The sequence below is a fragment of the Rhinolophus sinicus genome, chromosome 14 (assembly GCF_057876585.1).
Source record: "Rhinolophus sinicus isolate RSI-liver-muscle chromosome 14, RSI-T2T, whole genome shotgun sequence".
In the NCBI taxonomy this organism is placed as follows: Eukaryota; Metazoa; Chordata; class Mammalia; order Chiroptera; family Rhinolophidae; genus Rhinolophus; species Rhinolophus sinicus.
In genome coordinates this window covers 187,097,305-187,122,925 of record NC_142514.1, presented here as the reverse complement: position 1 = coordinate 187,122,925, position 25,621 = coordinate 187,097,305, and the positions used below count along the sequence as shown (strand labels likewise).

At 57.9% G+C, this 25,621-nt stretch overlaps 1 protein-coding gene and 2 long non-coding RNA genes across 5 annotated transcripts in view; 2 read left to right on the top strand and 1 right to left on the bottom strand.

The window, feature by feature from the left end:
* The window catches only part of LOC109435666 (uncharacterized), a 58,280-nt gene extending 55,583 nt beyond the window's left edge, over nt 1–2,697 (bottom strand). Inside the window, exon 1 of the long non-coding RNA XR_016018447.1 lies at nt 1,927–2,697. This is a non-coding gene — a long non-coding RNA (uncharacterized LOC109435666). The remainder of the gene's footprint in view (nt 1–1,926) is intronic.
* Nucleotides 1–25,621, top strand: part of KCNQ1 (potassium voltage-gated channel subfamily Q member 1) — a 307,298-nt gene that overhangs the window by 168,416 nt on the left and 113,261 nt on the right. The gene's annotated exons all lie outside the window — the stretch shown is intronic.
* On the top strand, nt 2,738–12,431 carry LOC141572306 (uncharacterized). The gene is made up of 2 exons (XR_012497682.2): nt 2,738–8,368; nt 9,509–12,431. It is a non-coding gene; the product is annotated as an uncharacterized LOC141572306 (long non-coding RNA).

Below are 25,621 nucleotides of genomic sequence, written 5' to 3'. Positions count from 1 at the left end.
TAGGAGAAATCCCTCTTGTTTAAGAATTGTTTAATGTACTTGGACTCGGTTAGCTAAAGCTGTACGTGGGACTCCTGTATCTATGTCCATAAGGGAAATAGTTCACAATTTTCTTGTGCTCTCCTTATTTTAATTTGGACATGTTCTGATTTGTAATTTAAAAAGATCCCTCTAGCTGGAGCATAAATCCTGAAACAGCCCACTTTTCTCTTCAGCATGTTTGGAAACATTAAAATAGAACCGTAATCAAGCAACCCAATCCTTAATTTTTTCTCCTAGTGAGTCTCTGGGAAACAGGTGCAGAAATGGATCATTTGAGACACCGTAGCAATCTGGTTAATCCTGCCTGCCTGCTTTCCTTCAGCAAGTACAGCCCCAGCAAGGCTGGGTATCAGGCTCCGGCTGGGTGCGGGGAGAACAAAACAGAAAAAAAGTCCCTCCTGGGAGTTCTCCGTCCAGCACCGGCCGAGCAGCAAGAAAAGGGACCGGGAAACGCATCTCCGATGTGGACATCACTGTCATCAGCAATGCTTTTCTATTTTGTGACAGTCAATCTAGGACGGAGCCATTCCGTGCAGCTGAATTGATCCCTTTCCTGCCAGCACAGCCCTTCGGGAAGGCACTCAGCCCCATTTTACAGAAAAGACGACTTGACCTGCCTTGGAAACGCTGAGAGGGCGGGTGCGAGTGGGGGTGAGCACGGGGCTATCCACGGCTGCCGCCCAGACTGAGACCCAACTCCAGTCACCAACTCCGAACAGGACCAGGGCCTGTAGTCCCAACCCAGGACCACTCTGTGACTCGGAATCTCCACCCCGACAGAAACCTCAACTTCAGCCCCAACTCGGGGCCCCCCAGCCCCAACTCCAATCGCAATCCCAGTCCCCAATCCCCCACTGTGACCCCCCACCGAGACCCGTAACTCAGAATCTGGAGGAGGTTCCACAAGCAGCCTCCAGACCAGACTCAGACCCCCGACTGGGATAATCCCCTGCTGGGAACTCTGATCCCAACTTGGACGTTAAACAAACCCCCGCGCCAGCACCCCAGACCCGTGACTCCAAACCACAACGTGGACTCCAGATACCGACTCCAGACCCCTACTCGGGTCCCGGAGTCAGAACCACAAGACGGATTCCAGGCCCCAACTCTGATCCCCCTTCAGAACTCCCACCCCGGACTCAGGACTTGGAGCCTCCGCCCCGCACCAGGACCGCGGACTCTCCACCCGGGAATCAGGACCCAAAGGTGGGCTCCAAATGCGGAATCCGAGCCGGGACGCAGCCCCCCGACGCCTCCCCCCGCCCCGTCGGGGCCGCTGACCCTCAGATTCCTGACTCAGAACCACGAAGCAGAAGCACGAGACAGACTCCCAACGCGGAATTCGATCCAGCTTGGATTCCAGACACTGGCCCGGATTCTGGATTCCCACCCAGGCTCAAAACCACGAGGCGGACTGCAACCCAGACTCCGATCCCCGCCTCGGAACCACGACCGGGAAGCACGAGGCGGACGCCAGACCCGAGTCCGACCCCGGGCTCCACACCAGCAGCCCTGGTGGTGGGGGGGGGGACCCCGACTCCTGCCGCCAGGCCAGGGCCGCTGAACGTCGGATCCCCGACTCAACCCTGAGGCGGATTCCAGACACGAAATCGGACCCAGAACTAGGAACCCCGACCCCCAAACTGACCCGCCGACCGACTCAGAAGCACGACTCGGAAGCACGCGGCGGATTCCCGACGTGGAACTCCGATCCGAACTCGGATCCCACACCCTGACTCCGATCCCCGACTCGGAACCACGACCTGACCCCCGTCCCCAGCGCGGCTCTCCACGAGGCGCAGAGTGAAGCGCGCCGGCGAGGCCGGGCCCAGAGGGCCGGAGCCGCTGACCGCAGCGACCCCCACCGCCCACCGCGGAGCTCACCTCTGAGCACCGGTGATCGCCCGTCCCGCGCAGCCTGGTCGCACCGCGCCTGGAGCGCTGAAAGGAGGTGAGAAGAGTCTGCTGCGAGGAGCGCAGGCGGAGCGGTGCCGCGCGTGGCGGGCACGGCCGCGAGAAGCTCGCACTGCGGAGCGCGGACTGAGCCGCGTGCCGCGTGGCAGGCGCGGCGATCGTCTGCGCAGCGGCTGCGGCGGTGCCCAGACCCAGGTTGACGTGGCAGCAGACTTGCCGCTGATTGGATAGCCCCGCAGGGGCTGCTTGCCGCCTGCGGCCGCGAGGATTGGCTGGCCGCGGCAAGTGGAGTGCCGCGCTCTGCCATTGGCCGAGAGGGGCTGCTGCCGATGCCATCCGGGCTTGCATTGGCCAGGCGAGTCTAGCGCCACGTGCCGCTCCCCTCCCCGTCTGCCCAGGGCTTGGAGGCGGCGCCGCCCCCTCCCCCCACCTTCCCAGCGTCCACCCACGGCGTCTTGGGTCCAGTCGCCTATTCTCCTGTGGGCTGACCCGGGCCACCGGGGAACCCGGCCACTCCTCCGTGTGACGCCCAGAGCCCCAAGATGAATCCGCGGGCTGTTTGCATCACTCGGCCACCCGCTGCAGACCCTTACCCTTTGAGTCCACGAGGGCGGATACGCGTGAAGCCGCGTGCTGGAATCGCCCAGTGGCCAGTGTTTTCAGAACGACCCGTGGCAGAGGCTCTGCTAAAGACGTCCTGTTCGGTCTTTGGGAGACCTGGGAAGGAGGGATTTGCCAGGACTCTAACAAGCAGGGCACCTGAAGGAGGTTCCAGGACCTGCCCAGGTTACCCTGTGGGAGGTGGAATGGCTGAGGTGACCCAAGTGGTCAGCCTCCCACCTCAACCCTGACAACTCTGCATTTGACCTCCTCCTCCTGATTCTCCTGTGGTTGGAGGGGAGTCTGTCCCTTGACTGTTTTCCTTTTTATCCATCCATCCATCTATCCATCCATCCATCGTCCATCCACCTCACCTATCTATCCATTCATCCATCCATCCATCCACTCACCCACCCACCCATCCATGCTTCCATCCACCCATCTACCCATTTATCCATCCATCCACCCATCCACCCACCATCCAATCCATCCATCCATCCATCCCATCCATTCACCCACCCATTCATCGTCCAACCCATCCATCCATCCATCCATGCACCTACCCACCCATCCACCCACACATCTACCCACCCATCCATCCATCCATGCACCTACCCACCCATCCACCCACACATCTACCCCTCCATCCATTCATCCACCCATCTCGCACAGTTACTGAGCTTTTCCTGTGTATCAGGCATTGCCCTAAACACTGGCGATCGGTAGCAAACAAACAGCAGTCAGGAAGCCTGTCCTCATAGTGCATTCACTCCGCTGAGGCTTTACCAGAAAGTCCGGGGCAGTTTGGGCCTTCCAGGCTAATTGCAAAATGGTTTTGGCATGTAGAATTCTCAGTGTGTTCTCAAAGTTGTCCCCCTGCCGCCTGCACCCAAGGTTGACTTCAAACAAGGGAGGAAAAAGGAGGCTGGAGCCAGCCAAGAGAGCATTGGTCTCCACCACCAAGTATGCACCAAGGCCATTCATCTCAACTGCCTTTGCCTGAAATATGTCTACAAAGAGCTAGGAATCTCCCCAAAAATGACTGAGTCGGGTTTTTGTTTGTGGTTCAGCCTAGAGGACAAAGGGGAAACGATGGCATCTTTTCAGGGGTCAACAGCTTGCTTTCGGACCTTCAGAAACGATGCCCAGATGGTGGTCCCCCACTCCCTGCCCAGCCCACAGGAAGGCCGGAGAGCAAGCCTGGGTTGGGGCATTTGATTCAGAGGGTCATTGCCACCCTTGCCACCTGGCTCGGTTTTGTTGGCATCTGCCTATCCCAGAGGCAGGTTATAACCATTACCATCACATGGGACCCCATTCCCTCAAGGACCCCAGACTTAGGACTTAATGCTCTGCTTTCACCATCTTGAAATTCTTAATAATTTTATCTTTGAACTTGTGTTTTGTAAGTGAAGTCTGATGGGGTAATGGGGTATGTGCCAGGATCTTGGAGCCCAGAGTCCTTTGTGTTGCCACCACCTCCCTGCCTTCTCGGGGCAGGTTCTCAGCTGCCCACTTTCCCGCCTGCCCAGCCTGCCTCTCCCCACTCCCACCGGGTGACCACTACCACTCGCCGCTGGCCAAAAATGACAGGGAGGGTCTGGGTTCTGGCCCGCACTCTGCAATGCTTGACCCCTCCCTGGAAGGTGGGAGCGATGCTGCCAGCCTCGTGGAGATGTTGGGATGAGAACAAGCGACCGTATAGGGAAGCAGTGCTGGGACATGGGGCTGACTGCGACCGCACCAGTGCCCTGGTCCTCGCGGCCATGAGAAGTGTCACGCGGCTCAGATCTCTGCCTCCCGTGGTCGCCCATCCTTCTGTGGGAGACCAGGACTCTTCCCAGGACACTCCCAAGGTATATCCATTTCTACCTCCCTGGGGCCCAGGTGTTCAGAGCGATTTCACACATTTCAACAAAAGCGAAAGCCCTGCCGATGTGGGGTCTTCATTCCAGTAGGAAAGACAGACGGGAAATGTTCAGCGTTCTGGACTTTCCTCTTCATTAGGGCCCGTGTGTCCCTGGGTTGCTTTGCTCAGCTGCGTCGTTTGGAAGCAGCATTTTGACACCTAGTCCTCACTCATGAACACAAGCTTTTCCCCAAACCTTTTGTTTTGGGTTTGGCTTTGGTCTTCAGGCCAACGATGTGGACTGTGGGATGAAAAGCCACCTAAAGCATGTCCATTTACAGTGGTGACCACCTCCTAGTAGAGAGTCACAAAGGGTGTTGATTGGAATTTCATCTTGAAAACAAACTGGTTTTGAAAATTGTGAGTTGATTTGACGTGGTACTTAACAAAATGTGGGTTCTGACTGTGAACTTGGATGGAGACACATCTTGCAAGTGTCCGGAGTCCTTCATGTGAGTTGTCATGTCTTGGTGCTTGCTCCACTGACCCCGCTACCCTCAGACCCTGGACACGGGTTTTCTCTGGAGGGACACCCTCACTGTGAAACCCTGTGGGCATTGTATCTTGGTGTCCTTGTGTGACCATCTCCATGGGCCCTGCTTCCGCCAGGCCAAGGAACCTACTGCTGTCCAGTCGGACACAGTTGTCAGGAAGGATAGCTCCGAGTCACACATGGGCCAAGTCCTTACCCCTCACCCCTCACAGCACACGGGGTGCCGTCAATCAGCCTGTGCCGCCTGCCGGCCCCTGCACACCTGTTGTGTGCCCCCCCCCACCCCGCCTCTTCTCTAGTCCTTTGGGGGAGATGGAGAGGAAAACAGACCGAGACTGAGAGGGGTTTGTTGTCTCGGCGGGAGACAAGAGACATGTGGGAATTGGCTGGAGAAGCTTATGAGACTGGGTGGACTCCAGGCCAGCGGGGGCAGACTGGGGGCTGCCCAGCAAGCTGGGAGGGGCGCCTGGAGCTGGCCTTGGGCACATTGGCAGAATTTCGGGAGGGGTGGCAGACACAGCCAGCTCCTCTCTCAATTGTGCTGGCGTCCCTCACCAGCCCAGAGCAGCCTGGGGGCTCTCTGGTCCTGGAAGCACTGAGATGTGGCGCCTGGCCCTTGTCACCTCCTTGGGCGCAGGATGGCGGGGTGGGTGCATGGCGGAGAGCCGTGGCACCTGGTGGCCTCTCCCCCGGTTCCCTGTGTGACATAGGACGTCTGGTTTATCTCATCTGTACGTGGCGGGGGCTGACCTAAAGTTCTTCGAGCTCCCTCCAGCACTAATATTCGGGGTTCAAAAGTTTCCCTCGCAGGCCTCTGCACCCGAGTGCACGCACGCACGCACGCACAGCTGAAGAGAATTAGGCTCAGAACGTCCACTCGGCTTTTCTCTTGATTCCGAGGTATTTAGAATGGGGGTGGGGGATTAGGGGAGGAAGTTGCTGAGCTAATTGTCCTGCGTTTGCCAGCACAGGAGTGCAGATGGGGCCCAGAGCCCCTTGGTATCCCCAGGGGAAAACACCAGCCCTCCTCCATCCTGGGCGAGGCCAGAGAAAAGGACGGGGTGGGAGCCCCACACTGAGTGAGGGACGTGGCAGGCTCTGGCTGAGGGGTTCTCTGGGCCACAGTTCATCCCCCACTGCCCCGCCCCCCAGCCCCAGAGGCTGAGGGTGGAAGCAGTTTCAGGCTCAGCCAGGTTTCCAGAGAACTGTTTCCCTCTGATGCAAGGCCACGTGGCTGCCTCAGCGCTGTCTTCCTGGGAAGGGCCCTCACCCCACAATGCTCTCTGAAGTGGACAGGGTCCTGGAGGGGCACAGGAGCCCAGCGTAGCCCAGGGTACCCCTGAGTGGCTGCTGCAGTGGCCAAGAAGCCCGCTCATAGCTCGACCCTGGCAGTCGACACCACTCTCTCCGTGTCCCCAGCACCAGCGGCCCTTCTCGGTCCCCCTCAGTGCAGTTTTTGGCACACACGCATTCACCCACACACCGCTGCAGCTGTCCTGGGTGAGGTCTCTGTGACTCCCGTGACCTTCTGTCCAGTGGCTTCTTCACTGACCCTGAAGTGACAGTCTCTGCTGACCCTGCTTCCCATGTCCTCATTCTGGAACCTTCTTCCTCCTTGGCCTCTGCATGCCTCCCTTACCTGCATTCCACCTGGGCCTCCCCTCCATCCCAATGGCTCTGGCCTAACAACGACTCCCTGCTCTCCCTCAGCACGTGTGCACCCACAGATGGCATACCCTCACATCCCCACCCGAAGCTCCTGTCCCCCAAATCTCCCTGCCTTCTGTTCCCCACCTCGGTGAGGAAGGGCAGGCACTGGGCCCCGCAGTGCTGTGGAGAGACGCGCCAATGCCCAGGGAGAAGCAGGAGGCTTGGAGGACGGTGGCGGTTAAGGAGGCGTGAGAAGTGGCCAGGCCGGTGCCCCCACTGGAGGCAGCTTTGGCGGAACTCTGTGGCACGGGGCGAGGGGGAGCCCCGAGGACTGGTTAGGAAAGAAGGTTAAGACAAGTCAGATCTTAAGAAACCTGTGTACGTCAGTCAGCCCCCACTCCTCCATCCAGCTGCGTGGCTACCCCCTGGGGTACCTTCCCTGGCTTAGCCACCCAGGATCTGGGGTGGGGCACAAGGCTCGGGGCGAGCAAGTGTGAAAAACATGGTTCCTATGCCTCCTGGGGTGGTCCTAATTCCAGGACAACCTTGGGTCCCACTGCACCCCTGCGCCAAGAGCAGCATGGCAACGCAGTGATGGGGGAGTGAGTGCCGTTAGATGGTTTCATTGCGTCAGGGCCGGCCCTAGGCTTCCCTCACCAGCAGATTTGGTTTTCCCTGCACTGGGGTCAGCAGTAACCCGAGGCCAGACGGGAGGGGGGTCCCGGTGAGTGGCAGCATGTGGTGTGGGCCACTCCCCATCAAGAGGGCAGCTGTGCTGTGTGTGTATACATTTGGACGTCGCACAGCCAAGCCTTGGTTAGCCAACCCCAATTCTCCCAGAGCCCCAGCTTCGATGCGGGTTAACACAGCAGCTGTCTCCTGAGCACCTGCTTGGGGCTGGCGTGGGTGCCAGGCATGGGGGTGGGAAAGCAGCGTGAGCTGGGCCCTGCCAGACCCACTGCCGAAAGCTCCGCTTCCACCTCTATCTTCCAGAGGCAGTTTTTTCCCATCCCCCCACTTGTGTGCTCCCCACTTCCTGCCCAGACCTGCCACAGTCTCCCTAGCCCTCCAGGTTGGGTGGGCCCAGACCTTTGAGGATTCTGCCTCCCAGGGCCAACCCCGAAAGTGTTTCCGAGTATCTCTCAAGTTCTGGGAAAGGCATCAGGCAGGAAGCCCCATCTCATCACTCTGGTGATCATAGATTGTGTTTGATCATGGAAGGGCCCTCAATGATATTGGTGGTGAGGACAGATATTTGTAGAGAGCCCACTATATCCCTGGTCTGTGCTTGTAGAGGGTGAGGTTACTGCACCGAAACCCACCAGGCCGCTGGTGAGCCGTGGGCACACCTTGATTGGCTGTGAGGGGCCTCAGAGAACCGAATGACAGGGTCCTAACTGAGCCAGGCAGGCTCAGAGGATGGATGTGATTTGAACCAAAAAAGACAGGAATGAGAAGAAAGGGCCCTCTGACAGGGGTGCCGTGTAGCCAAGTGGTTTTAAGATCTGTGCATGAGGTCGTTGAGACTCCTCCCTGCAAGAGGTGGAGCTTTAATCTCCTCCCCTTGAGCTTGGGCTGGACTTAGTGATTTGCTTCTGACCGATAGAATATGGTGGAAGTGACAGAGTGACTTCCCAGCCCAGATCATACAAGGCACCACAGCTTCCTCCATGCTCTCTCACTGAGATCGTGCCAACTCTGGAAGAAACCGCCGCCATGTTATGAGGACACTCAAGCAGCCCTGTGGAGAGGTCCATGAGGTGAGGAACTGAGGCCTCCCACCAACAGCCTCATGAGTAAGCCATTTTGGAAATGGACCCTCCAGCCCCAATCAGATGACCAAAGCCCTGGCCAACACCCAGACTTCAGCCTCCCAAGAGACCCTGAGCTAGAACCACCCAGCCACTCCTGGGTTCCTGACCCTCAGACACCGGGTGAGATAATAAGTGTCTGCTGCTTTAATCTGTGATATTGTAGGGTCATTTGTTACTTGGTGGTAGCTAGCTGATACAGCCTCCTTCACCCGCTTCAATCCTGGCACCCACGCCAGCCCTCTGAGGAGAGGTCTCAGCCTGCCTAGCAGCTTTCGCTACTTCTGGGAAAGTGGTATCTGGGCCCTGGGCGAAACGGTGCTGTGACCAACAGCATGTCACAGTTCTGCCCTCTCAAAATTTGAATCCTGTCCTCCAGGCCCGTGGCTCTCACCTAGGGCGTCCATGAGAACCACAGCACTGTGCAGGTCCCACTCCCAGACATGAGCAATTTCAACTCAGTAGGTGGTCTTTGGGCAGCAGAAAGCTGTCGGGTTTGAGCAGGGGGGGTGGTGACTTTGTGACAATGTGCTTATGGTTGGGAGAAGCTGACAGCTGGAGTATAATCCACCAACTGTAACATCCAAATCCAGTTCTTTGGGACACGGGTAGGCCTGAGGGGCCATGCCTGCCTCTCCTGAGGCTGCTGACCAGGGACCCCTCCTCACCAGGCAGCCTCCAGGGTACCCGGGCAGCAGGGTGTTAGGTCCTGTGAGTAGGTCCCCGCTGGTCTGTCCCCAGCCCACCTTGGAGGACACAGACCTGGGGCAGGCGGGAACCGCATGCCATAGGCGACCCTTTCCCCGCACTGGCTCTCAGAGGCTGGCAGTTGTACCTGCATCTCTGTCCCTTTGCTTCCCATGGGTGCAGCTTCCTGTCCTCAGCTGTGGCCTGTTGGTTCTCACATGATCAGGACCCAGGAGAGGAGGTCTTGACAGCCAGCTCTGTCCCTAATTTGTTTTCTGTGCCCGGGCGCACGGATGAGCCCTTGCATCGGTCCGCCACAGTGAGAGGGGAGCAGGCATGCTGGGGTGGTAGTGGCCTGGCCTGCGCGGCACTGAAGCCCCTCCCATTTTCTGCACTCCCTAGGTCTCTGGGAAAGGCTGGAGCTTTCCGGCAAGATCGTTTCTGCTTCTTCAGCATCTACTGAAACAAAAGGTGGAAGTGGTGAACATTGGTGAAGTTCCTTAGACCCCCAGGCCGGTTATGTGCCTGCCCGGCACAGACCCCCCGCAGACCCAGCCGCTGCCTCCCAGGCCTCGCTCACCGCTCACCGGCTGGCGTTCCGGGCCGTCCACCTGCACGTCCCCCTCGGAGCCCCTGTGACGCTCTCAGAGCAGCTGGGACGGAGAGGAGCCATGCGTAGGTGCGGCTGGGGACTCTGCATGCAGGGAGCCTCGGTCGTTTTACCTAACCAGCAGCTAAGGGTGGCCACTGCGTCAGACCCAGTTCTAAGGACTTTAGGACAATAACTTGTTTAATCCTATCACAACGCACCATGGAGATGGGGAAACTGAGGCACAGCCAGGTCAAGGGACTTGCGAGGTGTCACACAGGTAACAAGTGCTAGAGCTGGGCTTTGTCTGTGTGTCTGCCCTTCTTGCTCTTCCACATGGGCTCAGTGTGAGGGACATGGCCACTGCCAGCCCAGCGGCCACGCGGCTGGGTAGGGCAGTCCTGGTGTGGACGCGGTGCTTGCTGGGCAGGAGGCAGCTGTGAGTGTCTTCGCCCACATTTGGTCTCCAGGGCGCTGAACCCGAGTGTGCCTGGTGGGGGGCAGGGGCCAGTGTGGTCATCCCAACCCCAGAGGAACCAGGCCCGTCAGGTCAGTGCCCCTGCTCCCCAGATGCCCCAACAGATGACCAAGATCATGGAACTCAGGAACCCCTGCTCGTTGTTTCTTCCCCCAGAACATGACTTTCTGTTTGACATGGCTGGGGAGGCCTGGGGGACTGTCTCCTCTCTCCCTGGCCCAGCTCACTCCAGCAGCAGTCACTTAGCAGGCTTGACTTGGACGTGGTCCTCAGCAGAATCCTTTCCTCCCCCAGGTCGGCGGCTGACCACCGACCGCCGGCGCCGCCCCGCAGAACTGGGCAAGGTGATGCCTCGGGGGGTCTCACTTGGGCCCTCAGTCCTCGCTGGCATTTCTCTCCTGCTCCGTGCTCCTCTCCTGCCTTCTTACCTTCCCTTAGTGTACCCCGGAGCCCCAAGCAGGGTGGGCAGTGGAAACTGGAGCCGGCACAGGCGGCACCCCCAAGGGGCTTGGTAGAGAGGCCTCGGGGGACACACAGGGCGGGCAGTGGCGAAAGTCTCGTCCCAGAGCCTCTGGTTTCAGCCCTTGGCCCCCAACGAGAGGCAGGAGGTGGAGGGTCCATGCTGCCTCAGCTCCGAGGAGGGAGGGGATCCCTCTGAGATGGGGGCTCTGTCTCCTTCACCCCGTTCCCTCCCCAGGCCCACGGTCAGGGCCAAAGCCCTCCTTGGGACATGTCGATGGCAGCAAACGTTTTACAGATGTGACATGCTCAGAGCCTGGCAACAGGGGCGGCTCCAGCTGCCGGAGAGCAGCAAAGCACCCGGTCACCTTTCTCTGCTCGGAGTGTAATCTTTTTTTGGAAGCCTTGCTGGAAAATCTGAATCTTGTGAGCCATCAGCTGTTTATAATCAGAGAAGCATATGTTTAAAAAGAGCTGAGGGGCCTTATAAACTCCGTGTGCAAATTACCTTTGGGGCTGCTTGCTCCACCACCCCTCCCCACGGCTGCCATCGCTGGCCGGCGAGGGGCTCAGCGTACTGCACAGAATTAGCAGTAACCCCATTGTGGCATGGGGTCTGTTTAGCTTTAGTCACGTCAGCTTGGCCCTGGAGCGTGGGAGCCTCCATCTCTGCTGCATGGCTTCCAGGCTCCCCTGCCCCCCACCCCAGCTGCAGATGGCTTCTGGCTCCCTGTCCCCGGGCCTTCACCGTGAGAAATATCCAACCTGGGAGCCGTGTAGCAACACGTGGAGAGGAGCTTGGCCCCAGGGCCTGTGGGGGTTCCCGGGTCCCCACATTCAGAGGCAGCCCAGAGCTGGGGGCCACTCTCGGGGCCTGCTGGGGTTCTGCAGGTTTCTTTGTTTGTTTTGTGTTTTTCTTTTTTTGATTTTGTAGCAGCTTTATTCGGATATCATTCACATGCCATACGGTTCACCCACTTAAAGTTCAATGGTTTTCATTGTTTTAGTGTTGTGCACTCATCATCACTACCTGGTTCCAGAATATTCTCAGCACCCCAAAAAGAAGCCCTGAATGCTGTGGCTGTCACTCCCTGCTCCCACTCCCTAATCCTGGGCAGCCACGAATCTACTTCCCCTCTCCATGGATTTGCCTGTTCCGGATATTTCATAGAAATGGAATCACACGACATGTGGTCCTTTGTAACTGGCTTCTTTCACTCCGTGGTGTCGCGTGCGTCGGTGTGTCATTCATGTTTATGGACAAATAATATTCCGTTGTTTGTTTAGAACACATTTGATTTACCCATTCAGCCCCTGATGGTGGACCTATGGGCTATTTCCACTTTCCAGCTATATGAATCGTGTTGCCCTGAACATTCGGGTTCAAGCTTTCCTTACGGACGTAGATTTTCACTGACCTTGGGTATGCGCCAAGGAATGGCGTTGCGGGTCATGTGGTAGTTCGATGTCTGACCGTGGAAGGAGCTGCCAGACTGTTTTCCAAAGTGGCCATGCCATCTCACATCCCCACCAGTGTCGTATGAGGGTTCTGACTTACCTCATCCTCGCCAACACTTCCTACAGTCTGTCATTTTCACTTGTATCGTCTTTTATGAAATGCCTATGTAGATCCTTTGCCCAAATTTTATTGGGTCATTTATCTCTTTATTATTGAGTAGAGTTCTTTATATATTCTAGGTATTAATCCCTTCTCAGATACATTTGTCTCCCATTTTGTGTGTTGTCTTTATTTTCTTGATGGTGTCCTTTGACTCATAAAAATGTTTGATTCTGATCAAGTCCAGTGTATTTATTTTTTTCTTTTGTGGCTTGTGTTTTTAGTGCCATAACTGAGTAACAATGGGCAAATCTAAGGTCACAAAGATTTGCTCCTGTGTTTTCATCTAAGAGTTTTATAGTTTTAGCTTTCACCTCTAGGTTTTTGATTCAGTTCAGGTAGTGTTTGTGTACAATATGAAGGAGGAAACTAGCTTCATTCTGTGGTGTAGAGGTATCTAGTTGTCCCAGCACCCTTTGTTCACAGGCCTGTTCTTTTCCCCATTGGATGGTCTTGGCACTCTTGTCAAAACCAACTGACCATAAATGAGAGGCCTTATTTTTGGACTCTCAGTTCTGTCCCTCTGATCTGTGTGTCCCATTTATGCCACGACCAAACTGCCCTCATTACTGTAGCTCTGTAGTGAGTTTGGAAATCGGGAAGTGTGAGTCCTACAACTTTGGTCTTCCTTTTCAAGATTGTTTGGCTACCCTAGTTCCCTTGAAGTTTCCATTTGAATTTCAGGATCGGCTTGTCAATTTCTGCAGAAAAGCTCGCTGAGATTCTGAGAGGGATTCACTGACTCTGTAGATCACTTTGGGAAATATTGGTGTCTTAACAATGTTAAGTCTTCCAGTTTATGAACATGGGATGTCTTTCCATTTCATTTAGATCTTTCCTTTTTTTAAAGAATATCTTCCAGGTTTCAGAGTATAAGTTTTGCACATCAGGTGTTGTTGCTTGGGGCATGTGCTCTGCTCTGCTCTGCTCTGCTCTGCTCTGCTCTCCTCTCCTCTCCGGGCTCTTCCTCGTGTCCTGGTGGGTCTCCGAGTTACCCCTCATATCTGGGGGCTCTCATGCCCCTGTAGGGCCTCTTCACGTGCCTTAGTCATTGTCCACCAAACGTGACTACCCCCCAGTCTGTGGCTCCTGAAAGCCGGGGTGGCTCCTGAAAGCCGGGGTGGCTCCACCATCTCACCCTCTCTGCACCCCAAATCTGGGCACAGGGCATGAAAACTCTAGGAAGGTCTGCAGGAATAAGTGAGCTGTTTCCCAGGCAAGTAGTTTTATCACAGGTCCCCGTGATTGATAAATAGTCCTTAAGTACCAGGTGAAGATGCTTGGGGCCTCCCCGCCAGGAGAACAGGACTTTGGCAGCTTACAAAAGGAATTTGATTTTTCAAATTTCCTTTCAACTCAAGGGTCTCAAATCCAGTCTGAAGCCCTAGAAGGGAGGGTCCTGGCACTGCTTCTAAGGAGGGTGCCTTTGAGGGGAGGCAGAGTCAGATCGTGGTGAGCTCACCTGGAGCTGGTGGCAGATAGCTGGGGCTGCTCACTTGCTCACCTGGGTCTGTCCCCTGGGATGGGACTGGGCCAAGCCATTTGGACCACTATGAGTTGGTATGCTCCGGCCTTGCTGGGTCTCTCTCCCCATCTGTAAAAGGGGCAAATACTGTGTATATTCCCTACCTTCCAGAAAGCCGAGGGGGACCAGGTCCAAGGAGGTAATGGCTTATGAGTCCTTTGGGGTCCTGGGGCGGGGCTTTGTGTGTGTGTCTTACGTAAGTCATGAGTTTCGCTCACTCTCCTCGTTCATCCATGCACTCTGCACATACTGAGCACCGTCTGTGTACCTGGCCCTCTGCTAGGCGTGGGGATTGCAGTGTGGTATGGGTGGACACTGGTGCTCCCTGCCTGCAGGGACAGAGTCCAGCTGGGCCACCTGGCCTCAGGGAGCTCATGACAAGCTCGCTGGGGCCAGGGCCTGAGTGGGGAACCTGTGCTTACCAGCGCCCCCAAGGCCCTGAGGGGCTCAGAGCAAGTCTCCCAGCAATTAGAGTCAAGTTCTGGGGGGACAGAGAATGGGGCTCCCTTCCTACTTGCTTCCCCCAGGGCACCAGGCCGGACCACCCCCCCACCCCCCAGCCGAAGCGCGCTGGACTGGATTCCGGAGGCCTGGGGGCTAGGCTCTGAGCCTCGTCCCCACCTCATAAGACGGGGGGTGGAATTTTGGGGCTTCCGTTCCTCTTGGAATGTACAGATGGGCTTGGGGGGTGCTGCAGTGGGAGCCTCCCCATGACCACCCCAGCCTCAGGGCCTTCCTCACCCTCCCACAGCCACACCCGATGGCCTGGACGCCAGAGCGGCTGGGCTCCCGCGCCTTTTCTGCACGTGACTTTCTCTCAGCCTCCTGGCACGGGACGCACACATTGTCTCCTGGAGAGTCTTCAGCTGGATGCGGGAGGAGGCTGTGGGGGAAATGAAAGGACCCCCTCCTCTGTCTCCCCACGAGGCTGTTCTCAGAGGCTGTTCTCAGGTCCGCTGCCTGGAAACCCCTTGGTTTGAAATGGGTGGAGATGAGGAACAGAGGCGCCACCTGTGTGGGCCACCCCTCTGCACAGGGGCACCCCAGAGGCTGCACTGGCAGGCTGAGAAGCCCGTGATATTAACCACTGGTGAAGCATTGATATTTGGGGGTTTACGTTGGTGGGGGCGATTAAGGAGCTTTTGAAATGAGATTCTGGAGAGCAGCCGGGACCCTGCCTGAGATGTGGCTTCCGTGTGGGGAGCCCGACTCCCCTACCCTCACCCCTCATCCCCCGTGGTGCCCTGGCCAGTCGGACCTGCTGCTCCTGCCGCCTTCTGGAAGTGTCCCCTGAACCCCGTTGTGCCCTGCACATGGTTGGGCCTTCTGGGCACTTCCTCGGCTGCTCGCAGTAAAACTACTCCAGTCCTCTTTTCTGCTGTGGTTTTTATTGTTTTATTTTATTATTCCAGCTATATTAAGTTGGGAAGGGCTACAGAAATGGTTTCTTCTCCCCCAGATTCCAGAACAATCCGTAGCCATTGTAGATTTTAATTAATCCCCCGCCCCGTAATGTTTTCCTTTCCCCAGCTTCACCGTCCTCAGTGTAGATGGCGTCTCAAGGACAGGCGCCCTTGCTGCTCCTGGAGCAGGTCTCCGCTCCCCCCACTCCCACCCAATGAGAGAAAAAATGAGCTCAGATCCCGGGTCAGCCCCGTTTCTGGAGGCCACGGCCACAGGGGCTGCTGGTCCCTGGCTGGGCTGGGCTGCAGTGGAAGCCAAGTACAGGGTGAAGGCCTGGGGAGGAATCTGGGTTCTTTTGGCTGCTGGTAAGATTATCCATTAAATCCATATTCCTCACTGCAGAGTTCACGTATTCAGAGAATAGCCCGTCCTCCGGCCGGCTTGCATTACTGCAATATTGCTTCCAGATGGGCAAACACCCACTCAGAGCCCGGCCCTGCTCATGCCACGGCCCAGCGTGCGCTCACCACAGCGCCTTTGTTCTCTGGGTCCCACTCTGTCCCCGCTCACTTGGGGAGCTCCGATGCTATGCGTCTGCACTCCAGGGGAGGGGGGAGCAGGCCTGTGGCCCCCAGCCCGGCCCACCAGAGTCTCTGCAGAGAGAGAACAGCTCCAGTGCCAGAGCGTCTCTGGGCTTGAGCTGGGGGCTGAGGCCTCTTTCCTGAGCCTTTCCTGTCGTTGGGGCCTGTTGCAGGCGTGGCGCGGTCCCAGCTGCTTGTCATCCCCACCCCCAGAGACAAGTCAGATAGGAACATTCTAGCATTCTGCACCTGACTGGGTTGGGTTAGGCCGCATCTCCCTTGCAACCCACTCCCCTCACACAGCCTGAGCAGGGGGTCAGCCCCTAATCCCTGCCTGGCCTCTCTTTGCCCTCCCCACCCCTGAGGGGTACACGTGTGCTCTGACCGTGCCACCTGCTGGGCCGTGGGTTCCAGGCTTCCTGGTGTGCTTTCTCTGGCAGGGCTGAGCTTGCTTTGGGTGGAATCGGTGTAGCTGGACAACCACTCACCACCGGTGGGATGAAGGCCTGCTCTCTGCTTCTCCTGCTCATCTCTGTGTCCCTGGGCCTGGGCACCCTCCGCATGGACACAGACACTTGTAGCAGCAAGTGTTGGACAGGTGGGGGTGGAGGGTCAGCCAAGACTTCACAGACATGGATTCTCCAAGTAGGAGATGGCATGCTAGCAGGGGCAGAGGTGTGGCGGGCGAAGGGCCAGACATAGCCAGTGTGCCCGGCTCTGGCCGACACGAGGCCCTGAGGCCGGGGCGTGTGGGCCAGCTGAGGAGACCCACCTTCATCTTTAAGATGGCGGCACTCCTTCTGTGAGCAAGGAGAGGTGTGGGCAGATGTGCCTTTCCCAAAGAGTGCAGATCCTAGCACCTGAGTTCTCATGCCCTCATGGCATGTGTTCTCCAGCTTGTCAGCATGTCACCCGAACACTCTGGCGGAGGAGCCCAGGGCTGGGCAGGCATGGGTGCTGCACACAGAGCCCTGTGTGTGGCAGACCCTGAGTGTGCCCATTGTCAGTGTGGGTAAGGGATAGCAGGATGGGTGGACCAGAGGTAGTGATGCTGAGTGACACGTGGTGACAGCCAGACTGCTGGGCCCAGCACTCACACACCCTGCAAGGGCACTCCATGGCACCAGTCCCGACTTACAGACCAGGAGCCCCAGCACCTGCCTGGAGCCCCACAGCTAGAAAGCGGCTGGCGGGGTTTGGCCCCGGCCTCTCAGGGATCTTGGCTCTCTGGAAAGCTCAGGGGAGTCCACACACCTAAAGTCCACACACCTTGTCCTGGTGGAGCCGGGGAGTAGGGCAGGGCTGGCTTTGCAGGCTACCTAGGTCCCTTTGATGGCCAGTGGGGGGATGGAGGGGAGGCCAGGGAGGACCCTCCTGCCGCCACCCAGACAGAAGGTGCTGCGGGCAGATCAAGGCAGGACTTATGGATGGACAGGAAGGAGGGTGAGGCAGGAGCCAGGGAAAGGAGGGCGGCCAGGGGCTTGGGTTTCCAGCTGTAGGGTGGGATGGGGGCCACTGTACCCTGAGAAAGACCCAGGTCCAAGCCTACCTCCTCTGTCTCACCTCTCCTAGGGTCTTGTGGAAGAGGCTCTCTTCCTTCTCTGGCACCTGCCAGCTTTAGGAGCCCGTGACCATCCAGGCAGTCAGATCCAGGAGGACTTCTCTTGGTGGGTAGATGCTGGCTTGGTATAGGGAGCCTGCCTGGGAGACCACCATGCTATACTCTGTCCCTCTGACCACATTCTGGCCAGCCCTGCCTGTGAGGAGTGACCGGCCCCACACTCCCCTGGGCCCTGTGTCCCTCTGAATGTCACCCAGCCTCCTGGTGTGGGGGAACCACCATGTGGACACAAGCCCAGTGACTGAGTAGGCAGGGGCGGCCAGGTGGGAAACCACGCTGATGCAAACCGTAAAACCAACACGGAGCCTCCCCCAAACCTTTCTGGCCACCTCAGTGTGAGGAGGGGATGGTGAGGAGAGGCTGCCCTCTGCGTGGGGGACAAATTTCAGACTTGACTACGTGAGCTAAAACAGGTCTTCCCTGACGGCCTCAGGCATGAAGCTTTGGTATTAATTCCCTCCCATAACAGCAGATGTCAGAGGGTTTAGTCCACCCGGGGCCGCGCCCTGCCCTTGACCTCTCCTGCAATAAGAATGGTGGGACACTCTGTCATCAAAGCGCTGACCCCACCTGTAGAGGTCAGAGCCCCCCATTTCTCACCCACTTCATCTGTCTTGGTTGCCGGGCCCATGTTAATTGCTATTTGTATCACTTGAAATTTTTCACATTTGGGGTGGTCGTAAATAACACCAAAGCTACACGCACCACCACCCCCAACAGGGTCCAGGCTGACACAATTCTCTCTTTGGGGAAAGAAGCCCAGGAAATGTGCCCAAAGCTGAGCCTCCCCCCCACCCCTGCTTCTTTGGACATTCTGTGACTCATCTGGGGTCTCCCAGGGAGGCGTTTCCAGGTAGTGAGTGGAACTATGTGGCCGGCCGGCTGTGCCACAGTGGGAAAGGGCAGCCCTGCAGTGAGCTGTGTGGCCTCAGCGGTGCCACACCCGTGGTGGCTCTCTAGGAGGTGCTGGGTATCTCTGCTCACAAGCAGCGTCCCAGGGGTTGTCCTGCCAAGCAGTGTCAACACAAACAGGCTCAGCCCTGCAGGCCTGCTGAATTTCCACCTCCTGCCTCCCAGAACGTCTAATCTCTAAAGCTTCCCAGTAATGGCCAGGCCCCAGCTGGCCCCAGACAGGGGACCCCCACTAAATGAGGGCAGCATGGGGCTTATCCTCATGGGGTGGCAGGGGCCATCCACATCAAACGGGGCAGGGCACTGGGGTCCTGGCTCCGAAGCGGTATTTCTGTTTCCACGTTTGAAGGGAGCCCTGGGCTGCCAGCAGCCAGAGGTAACTGAGCTCTGAGCCATAAGGGATCACACCTGGCCGAAGGCCCCGCGCATAGTAGGCACTCTACATAGAGCCACCGAGTGAGTTCACGGAACTTGACGTCAGGTGCAGAAATGTCCCTGGGCCCTAGACTAGCCAGGAGGCCCAAGGACCTCACGAGTAACACACAGCCCCACGGGTTCCCTCCCTCCTTGTGCTGCTGAGCCAGCCAGGAGTCTGCACAGAAACCCAGGCTGCCATTGCAAACATCCCGGTTACCACGCCAGCAGGGAAAGAGAGCCTGGAAGGATGAGGTGAGGAATCGGGGGTCTCTCATCTATGAGGGAGGAAACTGGAAGTTTGGGGATCGGGAAGCAGCACACACAGGTCTCTGCTCTCCAGCCCCTTGTTGGGCTAAGGCCGGCTTTCCAGAAGGCCTCTAGCCTTGATATCCAGGTGACGCTGTGACTGGCTCGTCTCTAGTCCCCTCTCACTAGTCCCCTCTCACCGTGGAGAGCCCTGAGTTCACACCCTGCTCTGTCACCTACAAGGCACACATTCTCAGCCCCAACATCTGATTTCTTTGAGGGTCCCTGGGGAGTACAAGACCTCCCTTGAGGGGCTCTGAGCTTAAACGAGGTTCATGGGTATTAAGGGCCACTATGGTTCCCAGCTCGTAATAAATGCACAGTCACCGGGGGGTGTATTGTCATGGAAGCGCCAGGCTAGGACTTGTACAGGGCCTTCCCACACCCTGCACACGCCAGCACCTGGGCCTGGAAGAGTTAATGATCAGCCATGCACAGAAGGAGTCCTGTTAGCTGGTGACAGTGGCCCTACTGGAAACCAAACTGCCCTGAGCCTAAGCGGATGGACTGGGTTGGGAGGAGGGAGGGGGTATCTGAGCACAGTGCCCTCCCCATTCCTTCTCACTCCCAGTAGAACCAACAATTACACCACCCCCTGCAGGGGTGAGGGGGGCGGCTATTCCCAGCACCTTGTCCCCTGGACTCTGGGCCTTGGGTGGGTCACCTCAATAATATTTAAGGCTGTTTAGGAGGATGTCGGCTCATGGATCACCCCAAAATGAGAACACTAACAGCTGGGCCCACAGGCAGACACGTTTAATCGCAGACTGCCCGTCTATGTGCAGTATACTGAATTTCTCCAGAATGTTCAACATTAGAAAGCAGGCAGAAAGAGGCTTTGCAGTGGTGGGGACAGAGCTCTCCCTTCCCTCCCCTCCTCCCTCCCAGCTTTCTGCCCTTTCCCCTGTCCTTCTCCCAGACCCATTACCCGTGCCTGGCCCCAGCAGGCCCCACCAGTCCCCAGCAGGCCCCAGCAGGCCCCACCAGGCCCCAGGCTAGGAGGAGCCCTGGCGGTGGGGGAGGGGAGCTCCAGGAAGTCACAGCCCCTGCCCCCTCCCCCTCCCCCATTCAGGAAAGTAGCAAGGACTAGCTTCTTACTTTGTTCTAAACACAAGCTCTCAGAAGAGCAGAAGCAGAGGGACGTTGGGAGGTCCCTGAGGACCGCATGGGGGAGGGGAGAGACAGGAAAACTGCTCTTAGGGGAGAGGGAACTTGAAGCCCAGCCCATCTAGGGCCTCCTGGGGGCCGGAGGACCCCTCCTCCATGCCTGCTCGCCCCCTCAGGACCTTAAGGTCTGAGTACCCCAGAGTGGTGGGCAGTATTTGTGGGGTCATGGAGAAAGGAGTAAACTTGGCTCCAGAAGGCTGGAAAGGGCACTCCCCTGTAGACGAATTCCTTTTGTTTCGTTGTAAGGGTGTAGCCTCAGTCCCCCCCAACCCCCCACACCCCCAGGGCAACTCCTCCTCCGGTCCCTTATCCCTCCTCAAGGTGAGCTCTAGGTTGACAGGCCACAGGCCCTCAGGGTGCGGCTCTAAACAGCTCTTCAGCCCCCAGCCTCCCCCCCACCACCACCTTCCTCTGCCTTCCTCCACCCTCTGTCACCCTCACACGCCCATCTCCACCTGGCTGAATCCCCTCCTCATCTCTGTTTCCATGTCGTCTTTCTTTATTTACGGAACCCTCCCCCACCCCTAGTTTTATGAGGTGCAGCTCCCAGAACACGGATGAGCAGAAGGAAGAGGGCAGGGATCCATCACTGCCAGGAGGTGGCTTCCAGTGGCTACAAGGGTGACGGTTAGAAGTTGTCAAGGAAAGCTGAGACAGAGCTAAGGCTCCTTGGTGCCCGGGCACAGGGATGGGCCATCCGGGTACCCCTCGCCTAGGCATGTGGCCCAGCCAGCACTACTTGCATTTGTCATAGGCAGGGCAGTGCAGTGCAGTTAGGACCACACCAAGGTCCCAGCCCCCATGTAGGTGTCATCTGCCTTGTCACTCCACCTGGAGCGCATGCTGGGGGCAGAAGGCCCTGCACCCCCCCAGGTCTGAGCACCCCCCCCCCCCCCCGCCACCTCTGTGCTCTTAGGCAGAGCTGCTGTCCTGCGTCTTCACTTCTGCATCTCTCAGGTGGGGTGATGCACATACACTTGCTTCTCTATCGTGAATAAACACATTCAGCCATTACAAGATGTCATGGCCACGCCTGGCACGCCGGTCCCCAGAGCTAGGACAACGCAGACCAGAAGAAGTTGGAGGGATCATCTCTGCCCAAAACCCCCCATGGTTTTGCCACCCCTCGGCCAATATACCACCTGCTGGGTGGCAAGCCTTGTCTGGTGGCCCCAATGTCTGAGGCCTCTTGGTAGCCACCACAGTGGCCAGGGACAGTGCTTTGGGCCTTATGCTGTGTGGTTTCAGGGAGACAAACAGACTCAGTTTGGCCATGACCACCAGAGGCATGCTCATTTCCCAAAATCCTTAGTTACGGAAAGACAAAAACGAACACAGATCAAACTCTGATAGCAGATGTAGGACCAGGTCACGCATGTCACGTGCTGGATACACCTGTGCCTGAGCCCTCTCATGTCCCTTGGAGGTGGGGCCACTTGATTGTGGGTACAAACCCACAATCTGCCCAAACGGACCCGAGAGGCTCCCACCCAGAGCGGTGGACCTGCTAGAGGCCGGCAAGGAGGCACTCCTAGGACATGACATGGCACAGAGGGCTTCCAAATTGATCACAGAGGTCAAGTCCAAAGACCCAAGGCAGGACAAGCGTCGCTGTGGCCTATCGTGCATTATCTTTCAGAAGTATCGGAGGTCACACAAAGACTTGCGTGTGTCGGCGGCTCTCCACGTCCGGTGGGTTTGCACACTCAGGCGTACACTCCTTGGCTCGGCTGCCTTCCGGGGCCAGGCTGAGGTCAGGCCAAGTCCACGCTGGCCTTGTGAGGGGACAGCTGAAGGCCAGGAGGAGGCCGCTGGCCTTGGGAGAGCCTCCCAAAGCCAAGGCAGCCCCCTGGAAGGTCACCTGGCTGCTCTCTGCAAGGGGAGTGGGACGGGCTGGCCAGTACCAGCACTGTATCGTTAACCCCTGCCTGCCCAGAGCTCCAAGCTCCTACTGGGGCCATCTTGAGCCTCCTACATTGGGAACCTCTCCCTGGGTGCCAGGGACCCAAGAGTGCCTTCTCCTTGGCCACTGAAAATGGGAGCTAAAGCTTGAGCAGCAGCAGCCACATTCCATCTTGGGAGTTCCTGTTTCTAGAACTCAACGGCCCATGCCGTCTGGGGAGTTCTTAGTATCTCTCTTGTAGCTTGTAGAAAGTCATAGCCTTGGAGCTTTGGAGGCAGTGGCGCCTCATTGTCCTCGTTGCCTGGCGTGAGGTTGCGGAGCAGGCTTTGGTGGGAGCTAGAGACTGGCATAGACCCCGAGTCACTGGGCTTGGTACCGAGGGAGACCAGGTGGTTCCCTGGGTTTCACGTCCCAGAGGCCAAGCCATGGCCCCAGCCCCACCCTCTCTGGCTTTCCAGCTTAGAGCCCCAGACCGTCCCTGGCACTTACCAAAAGGTCAGGCCCAGATGCAAGAAAGGGGTTTTGTCTTTTGAAGCTTGTAAGAGTTAAAAAGGCAGGAGGGGGGCACAAGGGTCTGCTCCAGGTTATTCCTTCTGAATGTCAAGGGGACAAGCTGCTGGGGCCAGACCAACTCCAGGGAGACAACACTACAAGTTACAAAACATCCAGCAGCATCCGCGACTAATTTCTTCCCCTGTTGGTCCTGCCGCGAAGGCCGAGTTAAAAGGCAGCGCTTTGGGGGTTGAAAGGCTCCCCGCAGGGGTCTGCCGCCTTTGTTTGAGGCTGCTAATAAGCCCGTCCTGCTGGGCGCTTTGAAGCCCTGATGCCACATCCCAGTGTGGCAGCCCCTCCTGGAAGCACCAGCAAACCTGGATCGGCAGCCCTGGGCGTGTGCCCGTGTCTCCCGCCCGCCCATGGTGTGAGTGGGATTTAGCAGGTTGTATCGAGAAATATTTCTCGGGATTTACATTCCGGTGATCAAGCGTCTTCTCCAGGCTTTTCTCCTGTGTGCAGGGGTGGGAGGTGCCTGGCAGGTCGAGAGGGTCTCCTGTCCTCGTCCCCAGTGGTGGGGTGCGTGACGCTGGCTACAGCTCTGAGGAGGCATGGAGCTCGCTGAGTCGTTCGTTCATCTATCCCTCCATTTGTCTCCCAGCCCCTTCTGAGAACTTTGTCCCCTCCTGCAGCTCAGGGAGGCCCCATGGTGGGCTTTTCTTGGGGCAGCCCACGAGACCCACTCTACTGCTTTACACCCAGCACAGGCCCCGGGTCCCCGGGGGCCACCCTCATATGAGCCCAGGGGGCCCAGCTCCAGCCACCTCACCCTACGAACCATACGCCAAGAGCTTCCCGGCCATTCTTGGTCTGCACAGGGTCTCGGGGCCAGGCAGAGAACACACAGACTGCCTCCTGGGGTCCCAGCCGAGGCCCGCCCTGGTGAGTCAGGGCACAAAGTGGGGAGTGGGGAGGGACACAAAGCCGCCACACCCTGCCCCTTGGAACTCACAGGTGACATGACAGGTGAAGGAAAGCAGGCTGGGTGAGCGCAGGAAAGGAGTGGGCAGCTGGGGTAGGGCTGGGCGGGATGGCCTCTTCCTGGAGAGGACGTTGAGCAAGACCCAGGGAGGCTGGCCACCCTGGGGACTGTGTATATGGGCTGCAAGGTCCCTGAGAGGCTGCATCCAGCTCCTGTGGGCAATGGGGACCCCGGATGGTTGTGAGTGACACGGTGACCACACGCAGAGCCAGGCTCTGGGTGATCCCACCTCCAGTCCTGCTAGGGCCAGGTATGGCTGCTGACTGAGCTTGGCGTCCATCTGGGAGCTCCACGTGCCTGCCCACTACAGCTGACTGAATTCCCCACTTCCAGGTGATGGCACTGACAGTGCTGTCCTCATTTACCATGGGGACAAATGAGGGGGTCCCAGAGTCTCAGTGGAATCCTAAGGGACACTGGGCATGCAGGCCTCGGGGGGGAGGGGCATTAGAGGTGTGTGAACCCGTCCAGACCGGGCTTCATCCTGGTTCCAGCCCTCGAGACCCCAGGGAGTCCCTCCCTCTCTGAGTTTCGGTGTCCTCTTCTGTCATGTGAAATACAACAATATCACCTCTTTGCTGAATTGGAGGGAGGAGGGGTGTAGGTGAGACCAGGTGTCCCGGTCATGGCTCTGTCCCTGGTGTAATGGTGGTACCTGAGGCAGTGACAAGCAATGGGAGACAATGGCGAGTCTCAAAGAGACAGTATACCAATCAGTTTTGCAGTATAACAAGCTGTCCCACACCAGCAATAGCAAATGCTGCTTCTCGCTGCACTTCCACAGGTTGGCTCAGCAGGGTGAGGGGTGAGAGCAGGGCCTGGGGCTGGTTCCCATTGTGGCCTCAGGGTTCTCAGCGACAAGAGAGGACAGCCCCACCCCACGCACAGCGCTGCCAGCCTCTGCTGTGTTCACAACCTAGTGGCCAGAGCAAGTCACACGGCCAAACCCAGACTGGAGTGGGAGGGCAGACATCTTCCTCCCCTGGGTGGAAGAATTGCAAGGCACAGGGCAGAGGGACGTGCACCAGGCATGGGGGGTGGCGGCCTCGCGACCTGCTGCAGGTGTGTAAGAGTTCTCCGCACCAGCACAGCGGAACTTGAAACCCTCTCTGCACCTCTGACACAGCGCCCGCCCCCATCCATGTATGTACCCACCCCCTCCTTGCCTGGGGCCCCATCCTCCTGACAGAAAACCAGATCTGGACCAGGACGCCCCAGTGAAATGGTCGGGGGGGCCAGGGTGGAGGAGTCCAGGAAGGGGAGAGAGAAAGAAAAACATGCTCACATGCAGGCCTAGAGAATACACGGTCTTCCCACCGACGCAGTATCAGTTTACGGTGTCACCTTTCGGCGTGTAGCCACTTACTGGGTCAGGCGGAGAGCCCTCCTGCTCCACCAGGTGACGGCCCTAAATCCTGGGGAGCGACAGCCGTCCTCCCGCCAGGATTGAGTTTCCGCACAATGGACCAGCGGGCAGACAGGGTCCCCGTCCCCCTGGCCCAAGGACGCCGTGAGCTGTCGGGGTGCCTTGAGGGCTGGGCCTGGGGCTGCAGTGTCTTCCTGGGGGTGGGGAAGCTGGGGGATGGAGACCAGCAAAGAGGAGAAGGGCCAGGATGCCCTGCAGGGCCCCAGTGACAAGGACGGGAGGACCTGGGGTGTCCTGACTGTGGCTCCAGCTGTGTGTCAGCCTCATGCTCCGCCCTCTGCCTACATTGTGTCCCTTGTCACACCATTCAGGAGGTGACGCTGTGGTTACCCTGGGCTCACAGATGAGGATGTGGGATTTGCCTGGAGAAAGGGGCCGGCAGAGCCAGGAACCAGAATGGGGGAGGGGCCACCTGCCCCCCCACGTAGCAGGCCCTCCAGGGTCAAGCTTGTGGCCTCAGCACAGAGCGGGTGCATCTAGCCCTTCCACTCCCCAGCTGTGTGACCTTGCACAAGATATTAAAGGCCCAAGCCTCAGTGTTCTCAGCTATGAAGTGGGGCATAGTCGTCTCTGTC